Genomic DNA, 13,916 nt, shown 5'->3' with positions numbered 1-13,916 from the left:
CGGAGAAAACAGTCTTACGATTTTAAACTCGACATAACCTGAGTTAGCTGTCATGGTGTTTGTAGACTCAGGGATGACTGACATAGAGTGTGTAAGTCCAGGCTTGGAAAGAGCAGAATGAACAAAGTCTGTTGTATTACTATGCCCAGGAGGAACACAAAAAACATTTCTTTAAGCATGAGTGGGAAATTAGCCTCAGAAAAAACAGCCTCAGAAATTGTAATTCCTGGCTTCGACTGAGGGAGATGAAATGAGTCTTTTACCTCCATAGTTCCTAAATAAATGGCCTCAGAATATACAGTCTCTATTTCACCAGGCTTGGATGGAGTAATACATAAGTCTTTGTGACTCACCGCATCTACTGATGACCGCCGGTGGCACGGAAGTTTCTTCCTCCTAGAAGAGGGAGCGGTAGCAGCAGGGAAAGCTGATGGCGATGTGGAACAGCTCTGACATGGCTTCCCCTGCTGTGGTGTGGAAAAGTTGGGTGGAGCGAAAATTATTCCCAATGCTTTGCAGAAAGCCTGTGCTGGCATGAGCTGACCGCCCACGGGTAGAGTGTGCTTAAAACAGTCACTTCCACTGACCACTGGAGCTCTCTCGGTGAGCGAAGGATGACGGCGGCGTGAACGCCGCTTTCTCTGGGAAAAAGGAGGAACCGACATTTCGGGTGGCGTTACGTCCGGTGGCTTGTGCTGGGAGTCCTCTGCCGGGTCGAACTGCGAATTTTCCGGTAGTCCGGGCAGGTGAGCGGTTGGAGTTGGGCAATGAAGGTGCAATGTATTGAGAAGAAAATCCTGTATTAGCAGGTGAAGAGAATTCAGTAGCCAGGGGTAACCAGAAACTAATCACTGTAGCCGGTTAGCTGCAGCGTGATGTTACTCCTCCTCAGGAAAATCCAGCCACTGGTTACCATATTTTTCGGAAAGGCACACCGGATTATAAGGCGCATTAGGCGAAACAAAATCAGATCAAACTTTACTCAACTCATTCTTCTAGCTTCCTCCACTTCCGTACCATTGATTCATTAATGACAGAATTTAGATGGTTTTTAACTCTCAGTGATGCCGCAGTGTTCGTTTGACTTTGGGACCTGAGCAGACGGAGTTTTGGACCCAGATTCCATTACGGCTCCTGACTATGGTAGCGGTAATGCTCCAGCTACGGCTTTGTAGCTTACCAAAGTCGTATTAAAACATTTTTTGAGTGCCGTGTACCACATAAAATTGGTTCGAGGTCAGTAAGCACAACCAGAATTCATACATAAGGCGCACTGAATTATAAGGCCTACTGACGATTTTTGAGAAAATTAAAAGGATTTTAAGTGCACCTTATAGTGCGGAAAATACAGTAGATAGCTGGTCCACAGAGTGAATGATATCCTGCCGGAGTTCTTCTGAGGGGGCGAGTGCTGCTGGATCCATTGTGTGGTCGCGTCGTTCTGTCATGAAACAGCTGTGGCAGGCAGGATGTAGGACCCAAAACACAGAACACTCAGACGGAGGAATGAACTCAAAGAGGCTGCTTTATTATAACATGGAGCACAGAGACAGGAGTGACATAAGACACGACTGACTGGGGAACAAGAATAGCAATAAAAATAATAATACAAAAATCAAAACACTGGGTCACTGATCCAGGACCGTGACAATCAGACCTGGGAATGCCTGAGGATCCCCCAGGAGGAGATAGAAAATGTTGCTGGAATACCTGCTTAGTCTGCTGGCACTGTGGCCCAACTTTGGATAAATGGTCAGACGGACTGTTTCAACACCTTCAAAATAATAGCAGCAATCACAAAGCCTTTTATTGAGAAAAGCAGGAAAAGGAGGTAGCCAGGAAGCGATTGCTCCAATCAGAATATAAATGTTTCCTCTTAAGGTACGGGGATAAACCGCAACCCTTTCCTCACAAGAACAGAGTTCTTCCTGTAGAGGTCAAACCATCAGCTGTCTAATGAACCAGCAGATGGACCACAGGGCTAATTTTCTCACAGCAGGACAGTCGGGCCACTGCTCACTCTGCTTCCTAAAAACCTGGTTCACTTAGAGTCCACATGTAGCGAGCTGAAAGGTCACCAACCCTCCAGAGCCCTGTGCTCCACTGTCCTGACCTTTACTGTGAGTGTCAGCGTTCAGCGTGCAGGTTTCAACCTCAGCGTGATGCTTGGGTCAAATCTCCACAGATGTCCTGTAGGGTCCGATATTTGACTGACAGCTGGCAGCTAGGACCCGCCAAATGGTAAATCTCCTCATTAATCACACACATTAATCACACACATTATAACAGCAATTTGGAGTTGCAAAATTTTAAGTTACAGACAACACTGAACACTGAACTCACCAAGCACCAAGCCCCCAGGTGATTTTCACCTGATGCTTATGTAAGTGCAAAATTTGCCTCATCAAGGTGATTTAAGCATGAAGCATGGGTCCAAAAGGCTTGTCTTCCCACAGTAAGGTTATATGTGGAGCAATGTTGGTGACAAAGAATGACAATAGGGACCAAAACATAAAAAGAAATATCTAAATTTCATTTCAGCATTGCACATCTGAAAACATCAAACCTGATGGGAAAACACTGCCCCCTAATGGTAAAAAATAGAGTTAAGTCCCACAGAGGGTAATTACAAAAAGATGTGTAGATGTGTTTTATAAACTTAACTGCAGTTTAGTGAAAAACTAATTACACCTTTAATGTTTCCTAAGGAATTAAAATTAATAATCAGCAAAGGTGAGAACCTGTATAAAAGAAGAAGTATTTGTATTATGCTGGTCTGGAGAATTCAGACCTGGAGATGTGGAGCATGCTCAGAAAAACTGACAGGAGAAAGCCTCTACTCCAGAGGCGGAGCCAGACATTTGAAACACCCGGGGCTTAGCCCTAAAGGGTAGTATGCATGTGGGATTTATTTTTTTTTGGGGGGGGAGAGAGAAATGACTGAAAGATTAATTGGCTCTGTTTTGAGTTTTGTTCAAAAAAGAATGACTTCATATAGGGAAAAATATATATCACATGTGCAGGACACCTTAAACTAGTTTTTTAATTAAGCAGCAAGGCAGAACAAGGTCGGGGCTGTATCAAGACACAGGGACTAAACCCCAATTCAACCAGACCCAGAACTGATCCAGAATTAAAACAGGACTACAACAGTTCAAAATCAGGACTACTGAGGACTTAACCAAGACAGAACCAGAATCAGAACTAGATGATAGTAGCACTAAAAATCATCATAGACCTGCACTACACTTATTTTTTAATTTTACCAAAGTACAGATTCAGAAAAGTTTATATAATTATTTAGCCTTGTTGTGCAAACAAGCCTGCATAACTTAATAAATATAGAATTTGAAAAATAACAAACCTAAAAAGAAACACTCGGTACGAGATACATGAGGACCTGTGATACGGTGATACTTTGGGTAAACAACCATTTGACTAACATGTGAGTCTCACCTGCTCTTGTTCATCTCTGTTCTGTTCCTCTCTCTCCCTCTTTGTGCTGACAATCATCAAATATACAGTTGAAACCAGATATTTACAAACTCTTCAGATCAAAACACAAACACTTTTTTAATTGTAACATCAAATCAGACTAAATGTTTATTTCTTTAGATTGATAAATATAAAAAACATATTTTTTAACTTTAAGAGTAAAGAGAGAAACTATCTGTGTTTCTTAATTGCAAATGGCACCAAATTGTATTCAAACTTGAGCCACACTTATGGAGCTCCACAGTTCTGTTCCTGGTGTTTTGGTTGACATCTCTTGATGTTCCCATTTCACAGAAACAGGCTCTGTGTTTTGACTTATATGCATCCACAGCTGTGCCACCAGTTTACTCACATGGACTCTACGAACCTATCAGAAGCTTCTTCAGCTCAGAATGGAATCGTCTGGAGTTTCTTATTAATTAACAATAAACTTAGTGTACATGTACTCCTAAATTTGATGAAAGTGATAAAAAATAGACAGCTCTGTCTCTCTTTATTCTGACATTTAACTAATTCAAAATATATTTCAATATTTATCCAAAACAAAACAAGTTTACTCTAAATTGATGTTGTACAGCAAAGAAATGTTCTTGTGTTTTCCATAAAGTGTAAATATCTGGTTTCAACTGTGAATATGCTGCTGTGTATTGAAGTTCCTCTTGTTTTGCATAGAAATATACTGAACAACATACAAAGCATAATATATAAAATACTACCAGAGTTTTTTCTTTGAAAGAAGCCCCTTATGTCCATTCTTGTATATCAGTGCATTACTGAAACCGATTTATTTAGCCGTGGAGGGTAACAACTGAAAATATGAAATAAACACACATGTAAGCTAAGACTCTCTAAAGAAACAGCATTGTTGTTGTTCGGCTTTTCCTTTCGCCATTTGTTGATTCCCTTGAAGAGCGAGTAATGTAATATGGGTCAAGTGTTTGATATCAATCTTTCGTGATACACCGTCATATTTACATTATTTGTACAGTACGAATGATTTGCTTTGGTGCCTGGTCGAACTTCAGGGCCCTGTTTCAGGAAGCCGGTTTAGTGGAAAAACTGAGTAAGTATACCCTGAGTTAACGAAAACTCTGGGTTTTCGGTTTCACAAAGCGAGTTTAGATTAATCCTGAGTGAGTCACTATGACGACACACTCCGTGAAGCTAACCTGCCCCCTAGCAGGTTTACTTCAACTAACCCTGACTGTCTCCGCCCCTTTGTCGGAAACCTGACTGCAGGAAGTGTCGGACATGGCGTGCTCCTTCCTTGAAGAGCCAGTAGATCGTGAAGCCCAAATTCTCCGCAGAGCTCTCCGCCGGGAGAGAGTGATCAGAGCGCGTTTGGACATTTTATCATTTCCTGATGATTGTCTGTGCGAACGTTACCGTTTCTCAGCACAATCTATAATTTATTTGGATAACATCCTCAGGCCATATATTACGCATGTGACACATCGCGGACATGCTCTCAGTTCATTGCATATTATTTGTATTGCACTTCGGTTTCTTGCAAACGGGAGCTTTCTGTATAATATTGGTGACGCTGAGCACGTTTCCAAGGCTACCGTCTGTCGGGCAGTCAGGAATGTTACAGTTGCACTGAAACGTCTCCTGTACTCGTTTGTGGTGTTCCCCGGTCACAGACCCACAAGATTTATCAAAGAGGGATGCCACAAAATTGCAGGTATCAGGATGAACAAAACTTAATTTATGATGTGGTGATACCTGGACTACTACTTAAATTTTACATTTATTCTCACAGTTCCCAGGCGTGATTGGCTGTACAGATGGCACTCACATTCCAATCATTGCTCCTTCAGTAAATGAAGGAGACTATGTGAACAGGAAGTCTTTCCACAGCATTAAAGTACAGGTACATAGTTCCCTGTAGCATGTCAAACTAACAAATTATTTCATTATAGTAATGGATGCTAATTTGTGTTCTCTGCACTGTGAAGATCATATGTGATGCTGCCAACATTATCACAAATGTGGAAGCCAAGTGGCCAGGCTCTGTCCATGACTCACAAATATTCCGTGAATGTACACTGAGCACAAAATTTGGACATGGTGAGTTGAGAATACTTTAAAATATATAAAGACCAATTGCTTCAGGGACATTTGAACTGAAGTGTATCCTTCTGTCTTAGGAGAGTTCACTGGCTACTTGCTTGGTGATAGGGGGTATCCATGTTTACCCTATTTGCTTACCCCTTACCCTGACCCTGAACCGGGCCCACAGCAGCGATATAATCTGGCTAATTGCAGGACAAGAGCCAGAGTTGAAATGACTATCGGAATGCTTAAGGCCCGGTTCCAGTGCCTGCAAAGACTCAGGGTCACCCCAGAAAGGGCATGTGACATTATTGTGGCATGTGTGATTCTTCACAACATTGCCACAATTAGAGGAGAACACTGTCCTTCTGAACCAAACATCAGCAGTGATCCAAACCATGAACATCCTGACCCTCCCACGGACATACAAGATGGAAGCGCAGTCAGAGACACCATATGTCACAATCATTTCTTTTGACCCATCACCTCAACATGTTGAAAGAAGAATAAACAGATTTTTTGTTCAACTGGCTTTATTGGTCGCCTGTATTTCCTGTACACAAAGTATTAAAAGATGTAAACCTCATAAAGTGTCTCTGTTGCTTCCTCCTCTGTAACAGCTGTCAATGTTTCTTCATTATTTTCCTGTAGTAAAGAAATAAACAACATTGCTGTTCTACTGTAAACTCATATAATCTGTGGAGTATTACTCACAACTGCATGTTGGTCTGGCTCAACAGGAGGCTGCACCAGATGCAGTACACCACCACCATCAACTGATAGAATATGAGGTTTATACAGGTCACTTATAACTTACAAGGGACCAAATGGCAATTAACAAACATACCAAGCACCTTACACTTCATTGTCATTATGCTCTCAAAGACAACCAAGACTGAGGGAAGGCAAAATCAGTCGGAGAATAACTTCACTACAAAATAATTCATTATGGTAAAGAGTTTATCAAATGAATGTGTCGCACTGCAAAGGTGACTGTGAAGAAAGGATGTATGCACATCATGTATTATTTTGAATTTACCCCTTATGTAGGCACTTGTGTCTTGCGGGGTTATTGACTCAGAGGATGTCCCCGCAGAGATGCCTTCGGCCACAGGGCGCCCACTGTTTTGGCTGAGGGCCAACTGCTCAGCCTCTGTGAGTGGTGGTGGTGGAGGACCCCACCTGTTTTTCGGGCCTCCGCTTTTTTTCTGTTGGCTATAACGGGCCACATTTGAGCATACAGAGTAAGCAAATATGTACTTGTAATGTGCTCAGATAATTTCAATAAGTGCTTACAGAAAGAAAATTAATGTAGCCTCTAACTGCAATTGATTTACAAACAGACCAAGCACTATGGCTCATAATACAATTACACCTTACCTGTTTGGACTATATTTTTATATTTCATTTTTACTTGCTGCCAGGCACGTTTGGGGCCTGTTGGGTTGCACCTGCGCTCACATCACATCACAAAATAAAATGTATAAAATAACAAATAAAATAACATATGATAAAATAACGTGTTAAATGGGTGGAAATCCCTCGATCAATGTTTAAATTAACACTCACGCATTGACTCTGTCGGCTATGTTTTGCCATGCATGCTTTTGCAGCTGTGGCTGTGTTACTTTTTTCCGCGGAATTTGCATGTTATCGGCATATGCTGCCATCAGAATTTCGGCCTCAAGCGCTGTAAGATACATTGACCGCGCCTTCTTTCCCTCCGTCTCCATGGTGACTCGCTTAATCTGTGCTCCACTAATCAGGGCTTTATGTATCCTCGTCCGCGCGCTTCACTTGGGGTTAAAGCAACTCCGCGTTGACTGAACTAATTGTTATCAGCCTTTCTGAAACCGAATATTCCGAGTTGGACAGTTCGGGGTTACTCAACCGTGAGTGTCGTTTTTCACTCTGAGTTTTCCAAACCGGCTTCCTGAAACAGGGCCCAGTTCTCTGTCTGCCTGGCTCCGTTTCTCCAACAGCTCACTCGCAGGCAGCAGCTGCCCCGCCCCGCTTAGTGCCTGAGCTTGGATCATACCAATATCAGGGGGGATTTACGCACAGTCGTAAATTCCCACAGTGTGCACTATGTGCTTCGAATATTGTGTGTAGTTTTTTGTTTTGTACAGTTGTCAGCCAGGCATCTAACTATGAAAAAATTACACTCCAAAAGACCCCGGGCTTCTGAAAAAACAACCCGAGCTTAAGCCCAGTAAGCCACCCCCCCGCTCCGCCACTGCTCTACTCTCTACAAAAAACAAGACAAACAACAACACAAAAACATGGCAGCACAGCTTAGGTTTGAAAAGCTGCATCTGAACAAACCAGAGGACTTTACAAAACATTATCCTTTGGACAGATAAGACCAAAGTGGAGACGTATGGTCGTAATGCACAAAACCACACACAGCGTGTCAGCTCTAATGTAAGGCCATCTGTCTGATATCCCAGGCACAGCAGCAAATCTGCAACAGAATGACTGAAAAAGAAAAGAATCAAAGAGTTGCAAAGTCCAGACGTCAACCTGATTGAAATGCTGAGGTGGGACCTTAAGAGAGCTGTGCTGTGCATGAACCACAAGGAGCTGAAACAATGCTGTAAAGACAAAAATTCATCCACAACAATGTGAGCGACTGAAAAATTCATACAGAAAATTATTAGTTTAAGTTATTGCTGTTGATGGTGTTTCACTCTCAACCAGTCACAGATGATGGCTAACCCTCTCTGAGCCTGGTTCTGCCTTAGGTTCCTGTTGAGTTTTTCATTCCCACTGTCACCAAGTGCTTGCTCCTATTGGCTCACTTGATTGTTGGTGTTTTCTCTGTATTATTGTAGGGTTTGTACCTTACAATATAAACCATCTTGAAGCGATTGTTATTGTGATTAGGTGCTATATACTGTAAAAAAACAAAAAAAAACAGAGTTCAGTGGAGGTGTTTCTACAAGCTATTAAATCATTGATGTACTTTTTTTTCTGAAAAAAAAACTTGTAAAAAAAACCTTTAAAAACCCCAAAACAAAACACTGTAAAAAATGTTGTGCCTCAAGAAATGGAGTTTGTGCTAGCTTGTGTATTTTGAGTGTGCTGTACATAAACCTAACAATACACCAAAGTAAAAAGGCTCTAAAATGTTATATTTTTATACAATTATAATATCAATATCCTAGAGCTTTTTTTTTAGAAGAGTACTTATACTGAATAAAAATTTATCCTTAATGTGCTACAAAACAGAGATCTGAGTTTTTGTCAGATTTCTGTGGTACATAGAGCGCACTGTTACAGAAACTCTGTTTCTGAGTTACCTGACCAACAATCCATGGAAAGCTTCACTATACATCCAAGTCTAAGAACAGCATTACTAAATGTAGGCTTGGAAGGTAAACATTCCCATCACTCTTTGGAGCTCTTAGTGCAGAAATATTCTTTACCTACTAAAATCAAGTCGAAATTATTGACTGAAGCAAATATGCCCATCAAGACTTTTCTGTATGTGGAAAAAAAGAAAGCACAGATAATTCAATATAGATGAGTCATTTTCAAACAGTAGTCTAAATTAAAGGCAGGACATCATTTGCTTTCAGAGTGAATGAAGAGTCACTAATTCTACATGACAAAGTCTGTAACGAGGTGAAGTGAAGCGTGACGATCACTGCTCAGAGTGAGAGACGCGTCATGCCCTCGAGCTAAAATGGTAGATCAGTTTTAGAAAATAGATATTTGAATGCAGCCGTACACCCTTCATGTTATTTATGTTATCTATCCATGCAGTAACGTAAAAGGAGACCAGAAAGAAAGACAAAGAAGGACCTCGTGTTTCCGTTTTCCCTGCTTTGACTTTCAACCCAGCCTCAAATGCTCACACACCACCCAGTTTATGTGTGACATGGCTCTCATCATCTTCTTTCTCATCAGTGTGACAAATCGGGTTGGATCAGCGCATTATTTTGGCGACCCCAGCGAGCAAGGAGTGTAGAGAGGTTGTCGGATAATAAAACCAAACCTTCTGCCCCCCTCAGAAGAAGCAGACTTTCTTTATTGGACAAAGTTCTCGCTCACTCTGAAACTCTCAGTTTTAGAGTGGACTCAATTCTCAGGGTGCATTTAATGAACGCATGAAGGCACAGCGCAAATAGAACACATCAGAAAAGGACATTTTTTCCCCATGGTAGTCCAGACATTCATAAGATTTCTACCTTTTATCCAGGTCGTAGAGGCCATTTAATCAATGACTTCAGATCAAGAGTTAGGTTCCTCCAACCTGCAGCATCCTCGGGCAAGGTGCTGAACCCCAGGTCTGTGAACATTAGGTTAAAGCTGCATACAAGAAAGTCCTTTGAGTTCATTGGTTTTACCTGTTCACTTCCTTCCATTTCTTTTCTTGCATCTCATTAGAATAGAATAGAATAGAATAGAATAGCCTTTATTGTCATTGTACAGAGTACAACGAAATTGGAGTGCCACTCCCTTGGTGCAAGTTTCAACAATAAATATAAATGTAAAATATAAAAAGTACAAAAAAAACAATCGTAAGTACTCAAACAATAGTATGTACAATATATACAGGATAGCAGCATTAATATAATGACAGTATGAATAGCAGCATAATATAATGACAGTGACGGTATGGAATAGGTTCAATTGTTTTTGTGCTTATTTACTACGGTGATAGCTCTGGGAAAGAAGCTATCCCTGAATCTGTTTGTCCTGGTTTTATGTGACCTGTACCGTCGGCCTGACGGTAATAGTTCAAACAGTTGGTTGCTGGGGTGAGAGTGGTCCTTGATGATATTGCCAGCTCTGCTGAGGTACCGAGAGTTTGCAGTGACCTCCAGGCTGGGCAGAGAGCAGCCAGTGATCTTCTGGGCTGTGTTGATGACCCTCTGCAGTACTTTCCTGTCTGCAGCTGAGCACCCTGCATACCATGTTGTTATGCCGTACGTTAGGATGCTCTCTATGGTGGCTCTGTAAAATGTCACCAGCAGCCTCTCCTCCAGGTTGTTCCTCCTGAGCACTCTCAGAAAGTGGAGACGCTGCTGGGCCTTTTTAACCACCGCTGTAGTATTTGCAGTCCAGGAGAGGTCATCAGATATCTGCACGCCCAGAAACCTCATGGAGTGTACCCTCTCCACACAGCTCCCGTGAATGTAAAGTGGGGCCGGGTCTGCTCTGCCCTTCCTGAAGTCCAAGATAAGTTCTTTAGTTTTCGTGGTGTTCAGTTGGAGGTTGTTAACTGAACACCACTCAGTCAGTCTGTTGACCTCATCTCTGTAGTCCGACTCATCCCCCCTTGAGATGAGTCCAACCACTGTGGTGTCATCCGCGAACTTTATGATGGTGTTTGAGAGATGGGTAGGGGAGCAGTCGGATGTGTAGAGCGTAAACAGGAGGGGACTCAAAACACATCCTTGTGGAGACCCGGTGCTGAGTGTGATGGTGCTGGACCGGTGGGGGCCGAGTCTGACAGACTGTGGTCTATTTGTCAGGAAGTCCTTGATCCAGAGGCAGATGGGGGTGGAGAGTCCCAGGTGAGACAGTTTCTGGACCAGGATCTCCGGGATGATATGATTGAATGCTGAGCTGAAGTCCAGAAAGAGCATTCTCACATAGCTTCCTCGGTGCTCCAGGTGACTCAGCGCAGTGTGGAGCGCTATGGTGATAGCGTCCTCGGTGGAACGATTTGTCCTGTAGGCAAATTGGTGGGGGTCCAGAGTGGGAGGCAGACCGGCCCTGATGTGCTGACAGACCAGTCTCTCAAAGCACTTCATCACTACAGGCGTAAGTGCAACAGGCCTGTAGTCATTTGGGCTGGCCACAGCTGTCTTCTTGGCGATGGGGATGATGGTGGAGGTTTTGAGGCAAGGCGGGACGGTGTTTGATGACAAGGAAAGGTTGAAGATTTTAGTGAAGACTCCGGTCAGTTCGTCAGCACATGCTCTGAGAACCTTTCCATGTATTCCATCAGGACCTGCCGCCTTCCTGGGATTCACTGACCTTAGAACACACCTCACTTGGTGCTCCCTAAGTGTTAGTGTGCCAGTGCTGGGGGCGGGTGGAAGTGGTGTGGCAGCTGAGGGCTTGGTCGTCTCAAAGCGGGCGAAGAAACGGTTTAGATCCTCAGCCAGTGAGGCATCAGTCCTAGATGTTGCCTGGTTATTGCTTCTGTAGTTGGTAATGTGATTGATCCCCTGCCACATTTTTCTGGGGTCGTTGTCAGCAAAGTGATCTTCAATCCTCCTCCTATAGGCAGCCTTAGCTTTCCTGATGCCTCTACTCAGGTCTGCCCTGGCCGCCCTATACGCAGCCCTGTCCCCTGACTTGAAGGCAGTGTTGCGGCTTTTTTTTTTTTTAATACTTTTTATTTTCATTTTTTAAATTGAAAACGAACAACAAACAAACAGAAACAAACAATAAAAGACATTTACAGTTATGGGACAGAGTAGGTATCATCAACTAGCCAAAGCTTGACTGGCCATTATGACCAAAAAAAAAAAAATATTCTCAGGAACACACTCTAGTATCTTTATCTTTCAAACATAGCCTCCACCCTCTGAGGACCGAACACAGAAAATACGGTCGTATTAATAATAATAATAAAAAATAATAATTATAATAGTAACAGTATTGGTAATTACAGAAATTTTAAACAAAAAAAGAAAAAAGAAAAAAAAACCAAAAAAAAAAAACCCAAAAAAAACCAAAGGAAACAAAAAAAAGAAAAAAAAAAAAGAAGAAAAAAAAAAAAAGAAAAACATATCGTGTGAACCCCTCCCACCATCCCCCCACCCCTTTACCCCTGTATGGCTCTCAACTTCATCACATTCGTGTATACAAACAGCCCATATTTACACCCGTCTATACACAAGAATCAGCACAACATTCAAGAATTCTGATCAGAAGGGCCTAACCAAGGATCAATTCAGGGTAAACCCAGAGGAATTTACATCATCTCTATATTCTGTCAAGTCCAAAGACGGTAATACTGAAAGAAATGGTCCCCAAATTTTTTTAAAGGTTCCGTATTTCCCTTTTACACTATGCGATATCTTCTCAGGTGTACAGTAGGATGCTAACTCATTAATCCAATATCTCAGTGTTGGAGAATTTTCAGATTTCCAATGTGTCAGAATACATTTTTTAACTGCAGTACTCGCAAGTAAAATAAAATATTTCTTGTGGTAATCCACATTTATAGAATCTATATCACCTAAAATCCATAGTTTTGGGTCCATTTCGACTTGGATCCCAATTACCCTTGAAATTATTTCAGTAGTCCGTCTCCAGAACTCCTCTATTACTGGGCAATTCCACAGCATATGAAGAAGATCACCATCTATCACCTTACATCTCAAACATTTGGGAGAGTAATTAATATCAATTTTATGTAATCTGTAAGGTGTATAATATGTCCTGTGGAATATATTAAATTGCATTTGTCTATGATTTGTAGAAATTAACATGGTCTGTGCCTGTTCCATTAGATGGTACCATTCTACCTCTTCATAAACATAGCCCAGATCTGCCTCCCATTTTCTTTTCAGTGACGTTTTGTTGTAGTCAGGTAATTTTTCATTAATAATGGTGTATATTGAAGATACTATTCCTTTTATTGACTTCCATGGTTTGGTGCAAAGATGCGTTTCAAAAGGACTTTCTTTAGGAATCTCAGGGAAAGTTCCTTTAGTTTTTTCTTTGATCCAGTCTCTTATTTGTAGAAATTTAAAAAAATTTTGGCCTGGAAGTTTAAATTTTTCCTTTAGTTGTTGGAAGTCAATAAATGTATCATTATTATATAGATCGGCAACAGTTCGAATATTTCTATCCTTCCATCCCCGCAATATGGAGTCGGAAATATGATGGGAGAGATCAGGATTGCCCCATAGGGGTGTCCTTCTAAGAAAAGAAATATTTATTTTTAGAAGTGAGTGGGATTCCTGCCAGGCACGGAAGGTGTTTAATATTATCGAATTATTTGTGAGCTTAGATAAACATTTTTTCGTACCTAGAAATGGGACGTCTTTTAATAATATGGGATTCACCTCATATTGTTCTATTGGAACCCATCGAACCTCACTCCTCTCTGCATATAACCAGATCAATATTGATCGATATTGGGAGGCCAGATAATAATTCCTAAAGTTTGGTAGGTTGAGTCCTCCCCTTGAATAAGGGGCCTGTAATGAGGAGAGTTTAACTCTTGGGTTTTTCTTTTGCCATATGAAGGAAATTATAAGTTTATTTAATTCTTTGAAGAAACTTTTTGGAACATTTATAGGGAGACATTGAAATAAATAGGTAAACTTAGGCAAAATGTTCATTTTAACAACATTAATTCTCCCTATAAGGGATAATGGAAAATCCATCCATCT

At 41.5% G+C, this 13,916-nt stretch overlaps 2 long non-coding RNA genes across 2 annotated transcripts; one reads left to right on the top strand and one right to left on the bottom strand.

Annotated features, from left to right (window-relative positions):
* Positions 1–4,523: 4,523 nt before the first annotated feature.
* On the top strand, positions 4,524–6,082 carry LOC145424154 (uncharacterized). The gene is made up of 2 exons (XR_013905112.1): positions 4,524–5,368; positions 5,454–6,082. It is a non-coding gene; the product is annotated as an uncharacterized LOC145424154 (long non-coding RNA).
* On the bottom strand, positions 5,564–9,470 carry LOC145424155 (uncharacterized). The gene is made up of 2 exons (XR_013905113.1): positions 6,590–9,470; positions 5,564–6,326 (listed from the first exon to the last, which is right to left on the bottom strand). It is a non-coding gene; the product is annotated as an uncharacterized LOC145424155 (long non-coding RNA).
* Positions 9,471–13,916: the final 4,446 nt, after the last annotated feature.

This window comes from Astatotilapia calliptera, chromosome 23 (assembly GCF_964374335.1).
Source record: "Astatotilapia calliptera chromosome 23, fAstCal68.1, whole genome shotgun sequence".
NCBI lineage: Eukaryota > Metazoa > Chordata > Actinopteri > Cichliformes > Cichlidae > Astatotilapia > Astatotilapia calliptera.
The sequence above is the reverse complement of the archived record's forward strand: the minus strand, read 5'-3'. Positions and strand labels throughout refer to the sequence as shown.